Here is a 14362-nt window from a genome sequence, read left to right on the forward strand (position 1 = left end):
AAAATTGCGGAATCATCGGCGTATAGGAGTAGCTTATTTCTGACAACAGCTGGCATATCATTCACGTAAATTAAAAATAAAAGTGGACCTAATATTGATCCTTGTGGGACACCACATGTGACCTTTGATTGAGAGGATAAAGTACCAGAGACTGAAACAAGTTGGTGACGGTCGGACAGGTATGAGGAAAACCATCGTGTTGTTGACTCGTTCAGACCAATGGCTTTAAGTTTCATTAGAAGAATATCATGGTTGACCGTATCAAACGCTTTCTGTAAGTCTATGAGCACCATGCCAACAAGATTTCCTTTATCCATATTAAAACGTAGGTAATCGGTCAAATGAATGAGGCATGTCTCAGTAGAATACTTGCGTCTAAAACCGGACTGTAAACTATACAGAAGTTCATTGTTTGTCAAATATTCCTCAACTTGGTCATAGATAACCTTTTCTAAGACCTTAGATATGATGTTTAAAATGGAGACTGGACGATAATTTCCAACTTCAGTTTTGTCGTTTTTCTTAAACAAAGGAACAACACGTGCAGACTTAAGGTCATCTGGTACGACTCCTTGAATGATGGATAGGTTAATTATATGTGCAAGGGGGTTTGCTATGATGTTTGATGAGTCCTTAACAAACTTCGAGGGAATACCATCAAGACCAGTTGCCTTGTTGGAGCTAAGGCTGTCCAAGAATTTCGATACTTTACTTACTGTAACTATTGAAGTACCAAAACTGTTTGGTTTTACACCTTTGGACGAATAATATAGAAAAACAAAATTTCTGCCAAATCTGTTTACACACTTTGGCAGTTTATCAACAAGGTTTGCAGCAACAGTTGTGTAAAAGACATTAAAAGCTTCAGCTACCTTGGATTTATCAAAACAAATTTCACCATTAACATTCAAACCAATGCTGGAAGAGGACTGGCTCTTCTTGGAAGGCAAACCAAGCTGTTTAAGGCTCTTCCATATAGACTTTGAATCATTTTTATTACATTCAAGTGTGTTCTTAAAATAATTCTTTTTTGCATTTGTAATACATGTTTGGGCATAGTTTCTTAATTTTCTAAACATACATAAATCTTCCTCAGTTTTACTTCTCTTATATTTCTGAAAAGCCTTATCTCTAGCCTTAATACTCTGAAGAACCTCATTATCAATCCAAGCCTCTGTTCTCTGCTTAATGCGGACCTGCTTGACTGGTGCAATGGAATTTAAAACGGACAAAAAAGTAGATTTAAAATATGACCAGGCAATATTTACATCATCACATAATAGCACATGACTCCAGTCAGTACCAATCAGGCTTTGCTGAAAAGCTTCCTTATTGTAGTGCTTAAGTGACCTAATTTCAACAGAATTGTGTTTACCAATACAACTACGTGTAACTTTTCTTGTACAAAAAGTCATAAGATGATCACTAAGGCAACAATCAATTACACCACTCTGACTAATAAGTTGAGAATCAGATACCAAGATCAAATCAATGGTAGTAGTTGAATCAGATGCAACTCTTGTAAACTCACTTATCAGCTGTTTAAAACTGAACAAATCACACAATGATTTAAAAGCTTTGTTCAGAGGACATTTACGAGACTTGGAAACATCAGTATTAAAATCACCTAAAAGAATAGCTTCAAGTGCATTAAAATTTGAACATGATAAAAGAACAGTGTCTAAAACTTCATAAAAGTTAGTTTGTTTTGGAGGTCTGTACAAAACACCACATAAAATAGGTTTTGTTTTCGGTAACATAATGTCAACAAAAGTTGCCTCCAGATCTTCATGGACAAGGTCATTCCGGGTGTTGAAGGTAATGTCACTTCGGATGTAAATAAGGACACCTCCACCATGCCGATTTCTGTCTTTACGCTGAACTATGTAATTGTTTATGGAAATTTCTGAGTCGAAAACACTATCATCAAGCCATGTCTCTGTTAGACAAATGCAAGCTGCATTAGTATGTTTGGCAATTAATCGTACTTCATCAAGTTTAGGTAAGAGGCTTCTGATGTTAAGATGTATAAAATGTAGCCCTTTTCTCTTAAAGAGAGAATACTTGTTGAAATCGTCGACTGAATGGTCAGGTCCCGGACATGGGTGTATGTCCCCACAAAGAAGCAGTGCAGTTCGTATCCATTTCGAATAACAACTCACAGATTGTTTACTTTGGAATGTGTTTGTAGTTGTAATATGATACGACGTGACGAAGTGTTCATAGAAAGTTAGCTGTCCAAAGGATATTGAACAATTCAAAGAGGAACCAATGTAGTGTCCGACAACTGTGCTGTCCGAATATATATCAAGTTCAACTTTGTAATGGCTCTGTGTGGATGTTAAACAGATCAGCTGTGATGAAATAAATATAAACGTGTTCAGGAACCACATGCTGATCACAAAGCATTACTAAAACCTCTCTGTGTCTTGCAGAAAATGTTAAAAAAGGTTTGTTTACAATGTTAAAAAAAATGTCTTCCTATGCCAGCAGCACTCAACAGTCACATTTAAAGCACGGAAATGAAATGTCTAATATCTCACACCGTTGTTGTTTTGTTCAGAGAATGTGTAAATTACGATATAAATGACGCATGTACATCATATGATGTCAAGGAGATGTCCAAAACAAATTTATTGTTACTTTTTATCGTAACCCAAATATGCTACGTTTGTGTTCGACTATGTTAATACATGATGGTTGAAATTTATCATTAAATTATCGATAACGAATACACTTTTAAAACAACAAGATGAAACAAATTTAGGAATTATTTCATTTCAAAGTGTTCATGAAGCTTTATTCATTTAACCATAAAAAGGAAATTCAAACTATAGCATGTTGTATTCGATATATATTTGAAGCTTTAAGTTTCCATATAACAATATTTTACCCTTTTTGTTGCTAAATGCACATGCTGTTTCAATAATAAAAAACAGTCAATGTATGATGCTTCACAATAGTCTTTTATGAAAAAGGATTAGTTTAAAAGTAAAATGAATGCAAGCGAAAATTGTTGTTGTGTACCATACATGGCAACAGCCGGAGCAACATTTTCAGATTGTTTTATTTTAGTCTTGAAATGTGATAGGCAGCTACGAACGTACCAATTTTATATGCTAACCATTGTCATGACTTAGCTACAAGTGAAGTTTTAAAAGCAAGAGCTTACTAAACTGACATTGTTTCTTTCATACGCAACACCAACACTATTTCATGGCTAACAACACTAAAAATATAGCATAACGTATTGAGAAGTCCGTGATAAAGTCGAGGAAAAACTGAGCGCGATCTACGGTGTGGTTTTGTGGTGTTAACCACAAAATTTTAATATATTCCGTTTTAAAGACAAGAGACAACATTACTTGAGGTACTACTTATACTTTATCAAATATGCATCCACAATGAAATTTCTGATCTTTAGAAATTATTTTATATGCTTTGTGACAAGTGTGATTAATAAATATAGTATTCAACATAATATATAATTAATACATATGTTTCTTTGTACCGTAACTCGTTTGTGCAGGGTTTATGCGAACTTTTGAATGTGATTATCGATCATCATTTTACGGCCCGTGGAAGATCGTACGTGATTAAGATTTCGTCTTAAAATCAAATTTGGTGGCTTGGAAATGATGTTTCAACTACTGAATCACAATTTCTTGATCTGCTTGAACAAATCAATTATGCACTAAACGCTCATACTGAGCTGCAACCGCAACGTCAATGCCTACGTGAAGGCGACTGTAGATGGGACTCCTTGTTGTTCGAATGGTCGAAATAAAAACAGACTGCAATTGTATTTTCCGTCTGAATCAACATACAATTGAATTGACTAACAAATGTATAATGGTAAACCTCACCATTATTTTCTAATAGACCTAGTTTCATATTATAATAATAAGACAACGGAAATCTTTAGTTAAATAAAAAGTCACGAAGTAATAAATGATAAACCATGGACGTTGATATTGCTAAAAAAATGAATAACATCTCGGGACAATTTAAAATCTGAAGTTCAGAGGCAAAGATGATAACCAAGCCAAAGCTAACGGCAGATTTGAATGTCCAAATATTATTTTCGATGGAGGAACAACACAAAAAGAGATGTATTTGCTTTGCTTTGGTTGTGATGATTAATGGGATATCGATCACATGGTTTAACTTGAAACAAATGGTTCAAAGTGATTATTGGATAACTATTGGTTAATCAATAAACGTTTTGACCTACCTTTCATAAATGTTAACTATCGTTATCAGCAAGTAATTGTTAACCGCATCCGAAGGGCTACTGAAGTCAGGCTGTATAAAAAAATATATATACCTTTCATATTTCATAAATAAATGATACTCTTGCTCATTTTATATAAAAATTGTCTAATGGAAAAAAGACTTTGTTGATTCAAATCGTCAGAGTGCTGTCTAAGATAAATTATTCATAACAATCTTGGGTGTTCCAATTTAATGCGTATTTATATTCGATTTTAAAAGCCTGTTTATATTGAATATTTGAGTAGTATGTGCATTGTTGGGTATAAATCACTTGAAATAATTGTCAGAGCGGCATGATATGTTGTTTACCATGAATCTTCTTACTGACGTAGATAAATTGTAGTTTGTTTTTTTTTCAAAGTTAGGTTGCAAGACAAGAAAATATTTAAACACCAGTTATTGCAGTTACATTGTGAGATTTTAATAGTAATGCTCGAAATTCCTGGACGTCTACCTGTTAATTGCTTTTTTTCGATCAATTATTATGATTCACGAAATCGGATAACATGTTCCATGTTCTTTAAAGTTGCTAACATATTGATGGTTTGTTTGATTGATTGATTGTTAATTAATCAACGTTTAGCATCTATATAGTGAATGTAAAACACACAATTAACTAGGGTATTCGCTGCTGCTTGTCTTAGTAAACTCATTTGATACCATGATTAATCATGAATTTGACAATGCATATTTATTTAAATGCGTGTGATATATACTAGTAGCTACAAATAATACATCAAATAGTTATTTGTTCATTTTGCATAATTATATCTCTAAGATAAATGGTTGATACTTGAGGAGACAGGCATGTCAAGCATGTTAACGTGCATTAAACAAGCGCTGCAAATACCATATCAAGATTTTATTGTGCAATGTCGTGCTTACCAATGTTTATTGCATCTTATAGCTAAACATAGAGACATTATGTCTTTTTTTATATCATAATGGGATAATCATAATCGCCAAAGAATTGGAGAGTCTTTGAAGTGTATTTTTTATCATTGTAACCCTTGAATTTATATCTCTTTGTAATGTTGTTTCCCTAAACTATCAAAATTGGATTGTATTACCGGAGTATAATAAAGAATGCTATTCCTCGATGATTATAAACTATAAATACAAAAAAATGCTTTGAATAGAATATTTTAATAATGATTATTGTATATGCAAATGTTTGCAGTATTTATGATTATTGCCTTTATGTTTGTTTAAACATTATATTTTTATAAAAAAAATGTTAGGAAAAATATGATTACTTATGCTTAGTCACTCTCGTTGGACACGCTTGTTACGCGAGAGTGTGTTTCTGTGTTGTGAGGGAAACCGGAGTACCCAGCGAAAATCCACTTGACCGGCTTGGTGACTAATAACCGAACTCACATTCTAATGTGCATCTTTGTCATCTTTGTCATTTTGGCATGGGGTCTTCGTTGTATTATGTCACTTACTGAACGTACTGGTCCCTGTAGTGCCCTGTAAATGCTTGCAATCAGCCATGTTCACAGCTGGCGTTAAGAGAGGTATTGTGGCATATTCTTTATTCAAAGCGTATGTCAAACGATACCTTATGTCTTAATGATTTTTGCAGATAGAAACCCGCTCATTTTGATACTAGGACACGATGTCATCATAACGTAAAAAGAAACTGCTGCTTTATCACTATATCAAAATAAATATATATCTATCTACTATGCATGGTATTTTTACTTCCAAGGGATATCCTTCCAGAATATACAACTATTATAATACATTGAAAGTACAAGGACAAGTCAAGTATTCGAAATTTCAAAAATAAACACTTTTACGGAATCAAAGCAAGGGCCCAAACGCTCATGAACTATAAACACAATTATATTAACATCCCATACACAAATACAATCACAAGAAACAAACCATACCTCCATCAAACGGCTTTACCGTAAAATGATTGGATTACCACGTTGGAACGGTCAGTGAAATAAGAGTTCAATTAAATTCGAGTCTACTTGCCCCTAAACTAGCTTCACCATTTCATCACACTTGTTCCATCATTTATCAATACATAAACCATGCATCAACGTAAAAAAGATGAAAAATAACGGTACAAAAGTACGTATAAACTGTTTAATTATTTCAACTTAAGTTTTCAACGACCGGATACCAATACATTACAAGTCAACAAGTTGCTGGAGCAACAGTGCTAGCTCTTAAGAGGTACGGTAAAGTCATTTAAAGACAACTATCAGACATAAGTCCTCTTAAGAAGGTTTGTATTTATGTCTTTTTTTGTTCTAATTATGAAAGTATTATTTATATACTTTGGGGAAAAACACAGTGAAAATCTAAATAAACAAATAGATAATATATAAGTGCTGTGTATTATTTTGTGAGTTGATAAAACGAATGAACCAAATATGGACAGTCTTTTATATACATATATGTCAGAAGCGTCAGCTAAAAATTTCAACCAAACATGGTCTTATAGATAACTTTCAAACGTCAAGAAAACCATTCGCCGACTTCAACGCTCACCTCGGTGGTAAACGGTATTAATAAATATGATGATATCGGAAAAAAAGAAAAAGAAGTAAAGTTCAATCGAAGCTCATTTTTAATGTACCTTTAGGTAAGATAATCAGAGCAACACTTGTGGAACAAAAATGTCATAAGTGTTAATGATGTTCGTGCCAACAAATCGTTTACTTTCAATAATATTAACACTATCTAAATACTTTTTGATTTATACTAGAATATAATATATCCAGCATTCCTATTAAGCTGATAGCTAAACCAATAATTACACTATGAATCCAAGCATACTTATAGGCGAAATACATTCGTAAATTTTTAAGCACCATTGCGAGGCTTTTGTTTCTTAGAAATTCACCTTAAAGAACTAGCCGAGAACGTCTTTAAACTATTTTGAAGACAAACTATTGCTTAAACGTCCAAACGTATTCCGTGTCAAAAGTATGTGTGAGAAATGATTACTTTCATCGAAAATGACGGGCTTGAGTGGTTCAAGAATGCTACTTTCAAGAGCGTCCTTCTAGGTTTTGCCGATATGTAATTGTGTATAGATGTAAAGCAATTATTTTACTCCGTTGAACTTAGAGTACTTAATAGAAACGGTATTTCCTAGATAATTAACTATACAAACTCTGAACTCTCAAAAACGAATGACAAAAAGAAAATTATATTTCCACATGGGTGTATTGGCTTTGTGATCTGTAATAAAATCAATATAACTAGCATTATATGTCCGAGATATTTTTTCCATGAGCCAAAGGCCGTACGGAGGTTATGGCATAAGGTACCAAACGACGTCATAACATGACGTGCCTCAGGCGTCATCACCGCGATAATTTGCTTGCGGTCGTTGTACAGAAACATGAGTTAGATGTCCCAGAGTGTACTACAGAAGCAGGTCATCAAGTTCCATACACAAACGTCAATTGGTAACTGATGCAAAGGAAAACTAGATAAGTTAGTTTAAACAAATTGTTTCTTTAAACGACAAATCGCTGGTGTGATTTTGTTCTGAAAGTTTTAAAAAGACGTAGATACACAAAAAAGAACAGACATTTTTCTTTACGATTTTCAGAATTGGAATAAAATTAGAATATATAATGTAATGTTATATAATTCTTCACAAGAAAGTTATGACACAGCAACGGCTGGTATATCGGGTTCTACTTCATCCGGCTTTTTAATGTTATAGTCTCATAGAAAGTAACTCACGTAACCAGTTGATATCGCACACATTGTCACGACTTAGGTACAAGCTCGTTTTCATAACGGTATAGTATGCACTCAATATATTGAAAGTGTTCTTCATACACACCACCCATTATATTTATCTATCAATCATTTAGTCAGCATAGGATCATTCCTTTGCACAGTGCTTTTTCAGCTACATTTATGTTTCTTATTATACAATTCTCAATTTTTTTATATGCTTTTTGTATGGCCACCAGTGAAGAAACAGTCGTATTGAAAAGTCATGTTACTATCATTTTCCAAACACGTAACATCATGGTAACATGTATTGGGTTCATACTGATGTTCATTTTAATTGGTTTTTAACAAAATTAACTTAATATATCTATCTTAATATATATAATTTTCAGGAACATTTTTTTCTTCCAAAATGAATTATTTCGAATGAGTTCTATTGCTGATTTGAGTTTACATGCAATAAAATTCACAAAATCTTTAATACGACTGATTCATGTCGTCATTTCCGAAACGTGCACGCCTAGGGGAAACTCAGGGACTACCTGGGCTTGGTTGTTATTTGTAGTAATGTGTGGGCTGGTTTGCACTCTATGCATAATTACATCTGCAGTATAATTGGCGCTATCAATACGTATGTGTACTAAATGACAATATGGTTCATTTGATAACAAGATAGGAATAATGATTGAAAGAGTGAGTAATATTTCAGAATGGCATTGCATTGCATTGGTTAACATGACATTGTTTAAAATAGTTGAAACTTTTATACATTGAATCTATATAATAAAATAAGGAGAATTTTATAAGATTCGTTAAACATCAAATAGGACAGAACAAAATCATATGTTGATGTTTTATAGATTACTTCGACACTGGAGGAACACATCTTACAAAAGAATAGAAATAGCAGCAGTTCAATAAGAACGTCCGTTAAACACAGATGTGGCAGCATCAACATTAAGTGCATATAGTCTGCATAATATTAATAATAATGTATAAGGTATCATTTTAGTATTACAAATATTGGGGGTTCCTGTCCTGCACACAATCATTTATTTGTAATAGTAAACCAATTTTACTAATTTAGTGATACAGTATTGCGGGCCCTTCTCCACTATTCCACCGCAAAGTAGGCGGAGAGTTTGCGATGCATCAGTTGTATGTTAAGTACAAGTATCGCTCTTCTTCCTCTCTTATGTGCTCTGCAAGTTAAGCAAAATTGTCGAAGTTCAAACATGGATAGTTACTTGCATTTCATTTAAAATAAATATATAAATGATTTATTAAAAATGATTTTGCTCGCAAAATTGTAACCAAATTTTGTTTGTCAAAAAGGGGCCATGATATGCTTTTTACATGTAATTGTCTGATACCACGCAGGACGTTTAGAAAATTACATATTTACTTAGGGATAACGCCGGATTCAGCACAACAGTAACCGATCTGCAACGGAAACCAAAGCCAATACGAAGCCGACGGTAAATAGGATTCCCTGTTCTTAATAATGGAGATAACAAGAATGTGCAAATAAAGTGTTCTTTTGTCTTTAGTGTTACTTAAAAATATATACATCGCTTAAGTCGTTGCTAGGTGGCGTTGAAAAAAACAACTGTCAAATAACCGAATCTGCTCTTTTAATGCTTTGCATGGTTTTTGTACTTGTAAGCATATCATTTCCAGAATGTACATTCCTAAGGTTGGTTGGTTACCAGAACACTAATACAATAAGAAATTGTATAAAGATCTAGACGAAATACATCCGTGCTTAATTTCAAGCCTTATTGCGACACCTTTTATTGTATTTTCCATCACTCGCATAAAATACCCGTTCAGAATAGCTTTCTTCTACGAAAACAATGATATGATAAATAAGCATAATCCACAATCACTTCTCAGTTAATGGAAATGTGTTTCTAAAAAAACGTCAAGCTTGGAAAACTAGACGAGATCGTCCTTGATACACATTGAAGGCACTCGATGGCTTAGAGGTCCCAACAGTTATTTCGTGTTTGTTGAATGTAGAATGAATATTTGTTTCTTCGAATTAGACGGGGTTTGCAAGTTTTCAGGTTTCCAGTTCATTATCTATACCATTAAAATAGGTGCAACATGTTACTTACATATATTAGTTTATACCAAAAAATAATACCATTAGTTTCAGTAGCTATGAAGTTATTATAGAACTGTTTTAAACATAAGACGGATAACATACTTTTCTATCATACGTGTTTGGTTTTGTTATAACGAGTGACATCATTAAACTGACTATATAGAAGTGTACATGGTTAAAGATAACGTACTTTACATCAAAATATAACGTGTCTCAGGTGTGTCTCATGATATGTTGTGTGCAGGCTCGGTTCGATACTGATTCCGTTCTAAAAATATTTCCCGGATGGCGTTGCAGGAAAACGACATCACGTTACACATGCAATATTTCAAGTAATGATTCTAAACAGATGGAAATTAAAATGAACTAGGTTATGTTTTTTGTAAAGACAGTTTTTTATGACAAATTGTACATCAAATCTGTTGAATACAAAGGATTATTTGATATACAGCTATCAGTGTATGAGACAATCAAAACGCCAAGAAATAATTTATATAAGTATGTTTTTTATTGTAATTCAACTAGATAAAAACATGATTAAATAAGTTATTGGAAACTGAAGAAAACAATATGCACTATAAACGTATTTCTATCATGCTAAAACGGTAATAAAACAGGGAATCATGTAAGACTTTTAGCATTTCAGATACAGAAGACATTCTACGAATATAAATATACAAGCTGTAAGTTCGAAACCATAAGTTGCTCCTAGAATAGGTGCATCTTTAATCATTACCGACGCCCCAGGCAACATCAATATTCTATTTTCAAGAGTCATGCTCATAAAATGAAAATAAACGAAACAATTTTAGCTGAATTTGTAATAATATATTTGTAACACTGGTTTATTTTATAACAGATTTTACAGGGGTAATAACTTTTAGAAATTGACAGCTTTTAGCACCTATGTTTTATAGCGATTTTATCGTATCTATAATTTTTCGATTTGGTTTTCATGATATTTATCAATCGTTTACAAAATATGGTTATTCAATTACATAACTGTCTTTCCAATATGAATTATGATCGTTATGCCACAAAACTGGTGTAGTAATTCAGACATCTTTTAATTGAATGAATTTCTCACAGTTCAACTCCCCAGAACATACAAATTTAGGTTTTAATAGGGTGCTAACCTCAAGGTATAGTTGGGTCGCCATTAAAGGCTACAAGTTATATGTCTATAGTTTGCATCTGTCATTCCATAAAATATAAACGATCACTTATTAAAAATTAACTACAATTAGTACCACCAAACCGATAATGTTGTATGTCCCCTTTGTCAAGGGGAAATGTATGTGTATGCAACAACAATAAATTACAGCAATCTCATTGTTTAATATATCCTCATGTTTCAAGTAATACGTGAGTTCCACCTCATGTTAAAACGGCAAGGTACAATGTACTATGCATAAGCAAGAACAAACCGACATGATATCAGTATTAATTAAACTAGATATCAAACTTAAATCAACCTTAAATCTTTAGCCTTATGAAAGCTACAATATAATCTTTGTTTACAAAATGATATCAGCAGAAAAACGAAGGATTGATTCTTTTTCAAAAAGTCAAATTTTTCACACCCTTCGGCAAAATAACACATGTTTTATAGAATGCTCTAGGGTAAGTATTATTATTATTATTATTATTATTATTATTATTATTATTATTATTATTATTATTATTATTATTATTATTATTTACCAAACTTATAAAGCGCCCTTTTCATATACACGTTCAAAGGCGCTTTACAACGAGATAATCTGATAGCTATCTACAAGCAATATCATTAAAATACTGGACAGCTTTTGAACAATAAATGTACAACAATTAAAAAATATGAAACACAATAAAATGAAATGTGGTATTTAGCTGGTCGTCTGAATTAAAAACAATAAATATCAATATCATACGATAAAAAATAGTTTAGCGAAACTTTGAAAACATTTAAAAATGATATTTATATAATTTACGCCCGACATCTAAATTGCATTTATATATTGTATCAATAGTTTAAAACAGTTTACATAGGATATGTAATGGAACTAAAAGATCATGGTAGAATTAGAACAGGTTGTAAAATTATGTTTAAAATCACACTGTGGCCACAAAGTCTTCGTGAATCACTGTCACAGATCATTCCTGGTAAAAATGCTACTCATACGCCTGTTTGAAATAGTGTGTTTTAAGTGCACGTGTGAAAGAACATAATGAACTTGAGTCTCTTACACCGGATGGTAGGTCGTTCCACAGTTTCGGAGCTGCATATTCAAAACGTCGGTCGCCGTAGGTTACAGTTTTACTTTTTGGTATCACTAAAGTAAGTGCTTTGTTTTGAGATCGCAGATTTCTTCGTGGTTTGTAAACACATAGCATTTCTTCCAAATATTCTGGTGATTTTCCGTTTAAAGCTTTGTAGGTATGCGTTAAAATTCTAAACTGAATTCTGTATTGCACTGGAAGCCAATGTAGTTCTTAAAGTACAGGTGTGATATGATCGTACCGCAAGGTTCTCGTGATGATGCGGGCAGTTGTATTTTGAACGATCTGCAGTTTGTTGACTAATGTTTGAGATACTCCATACAGTAGTGCATTGCAGTAATCTAGGCGCGGGATAACCAATGAATTCACAAGTTGTTTAGATGCATCAATTGTCAGATATTTCTGAATTCTGCCTATTTGTCTAAGATGTAAATAACATGATCTGCATACTGAATTAATGTGATCTTCCATGTTCATGTTTGAATCAAAGATGGCACCTATTTTTTTTACATTAACAGACTGTTTAACTTTCGAGTCACCGACGGTTACCGATAGATTTTCAATGTGTTTGGAGTTATGAGGAGATGAAAACATGATGACTTCTGTTTTATCAGTGTTAAGTTTGAGCATGTTTAGATTCATCCATGACATTATGTCTCGAAGGCACGATTGAATGCGTTGTAATGTTTCTTCCTTAGAAATGTCATCTAATGGTTTGAAAGATAGATACAGCTGTGAGTCATCGGCGTAGAGATGGTATTGCAGCCCATGCTCTTTGCAAATGGCACCAAGGGGTTTAGTGTACATTGTATAAAATTTCGGCCCTAATACGGACCCCTGTGGAACTCTAAAATTCGGTGTGACCGGGTTTGACAGCACCCCATCAATGTATACTGTCTGTTTTCTATCTTTAAGGTATGATGTTATCCATTCCAGTGGTTTTTCAGCGATTCCGAACACATGTTAAAGTCTTTGTTACAAAGTTTTGTGATCGATTGTGTCAAAAGCTGCCGATAGATCTAGCATTACTAAGATGGTTGCATTACCATGGTCAAGGGATTTAAGAACATCATTTTGGACTTTGATAAGTGCAGTTTCTGTCGAATGGAATTTACGATAGGCTGACTGATGTTTTTCTTGAAGTTGATTTTCTGTCAAGTGTTCATCAATTCGAGAACTCACTACTTTTTCTAGTGTCTTTGATACAAATGATAGATTTGAAACAGGTCCATAGTTTTTGAAAATGTTTTGATCCAGTGTTGTTTTTTTTAAACAGGTCGAACATAAGATCCTTTAAACTCTGAACAGCATCCGGATTAAGTTTGCAAATCCGGAATTTTTGCAAACTTATTTTTTTTATTTTTCACCCAATGTTTTTTATTTTTGTATTTTTAAAATGTGTTAGGTAATACTAATAAGAGATATTTTTTGTTTCCTGAAATTTAATTTAGAAATATGTTTTTTTGGCATTTAAAGTCAACTTTTCCAATGGGAGTCCCATTGGAAAATGGCCTTCCCATTGGAAAAATGGTTTTTCCAATTGGAAAATCAGCCCAACATTTTTTGTTGGAAAATTCTCCCACATTTTCAAAAAAGGAATTAGTGATTAATAACAATCATTATCATTAATGGTTATAATGTTATCTAGAAAAAGTGCGTTTATAGTACTTTTTATTAATTTTTGTAAAAAAAAATCCCGTCGACCATTTTTTCCAATTGGATGTTTCCCACAATTCAATATGGGAAAAGTCAGGAAATTGGAAAACTCCAATTGGAATATTGTCCCATTGGAATCTTCCAATTGGTAACATTGGCAATGGGCTTCATCCAATTGGAGGTTCTGGCAATAAATTTAATGGGAAAATATTTCAACTTTCCTAAATCTCTTAAAAGAACACCTATTTATTTATTTAGGAATATATTTGAAGTTTTGTTTTATTGTTTACCTATGTCCTGACATTGTATCCATCCAATTCCAAGCTAATACTTCTGTGCTGA

This window comes from Mya arenaria, chromosome 9 (assembly GCF_026914265.1).
Source record: "Mya arenaria isolate MELC-2E11 chromosome 9, ASM2691426v1".
Taxonomy (NCBI): domain Eukaryota; kingdom Metazoa; phylum Mollusca; class Bivalvia; order Myida; family Myidae; genus Mya; species Mya arenaria.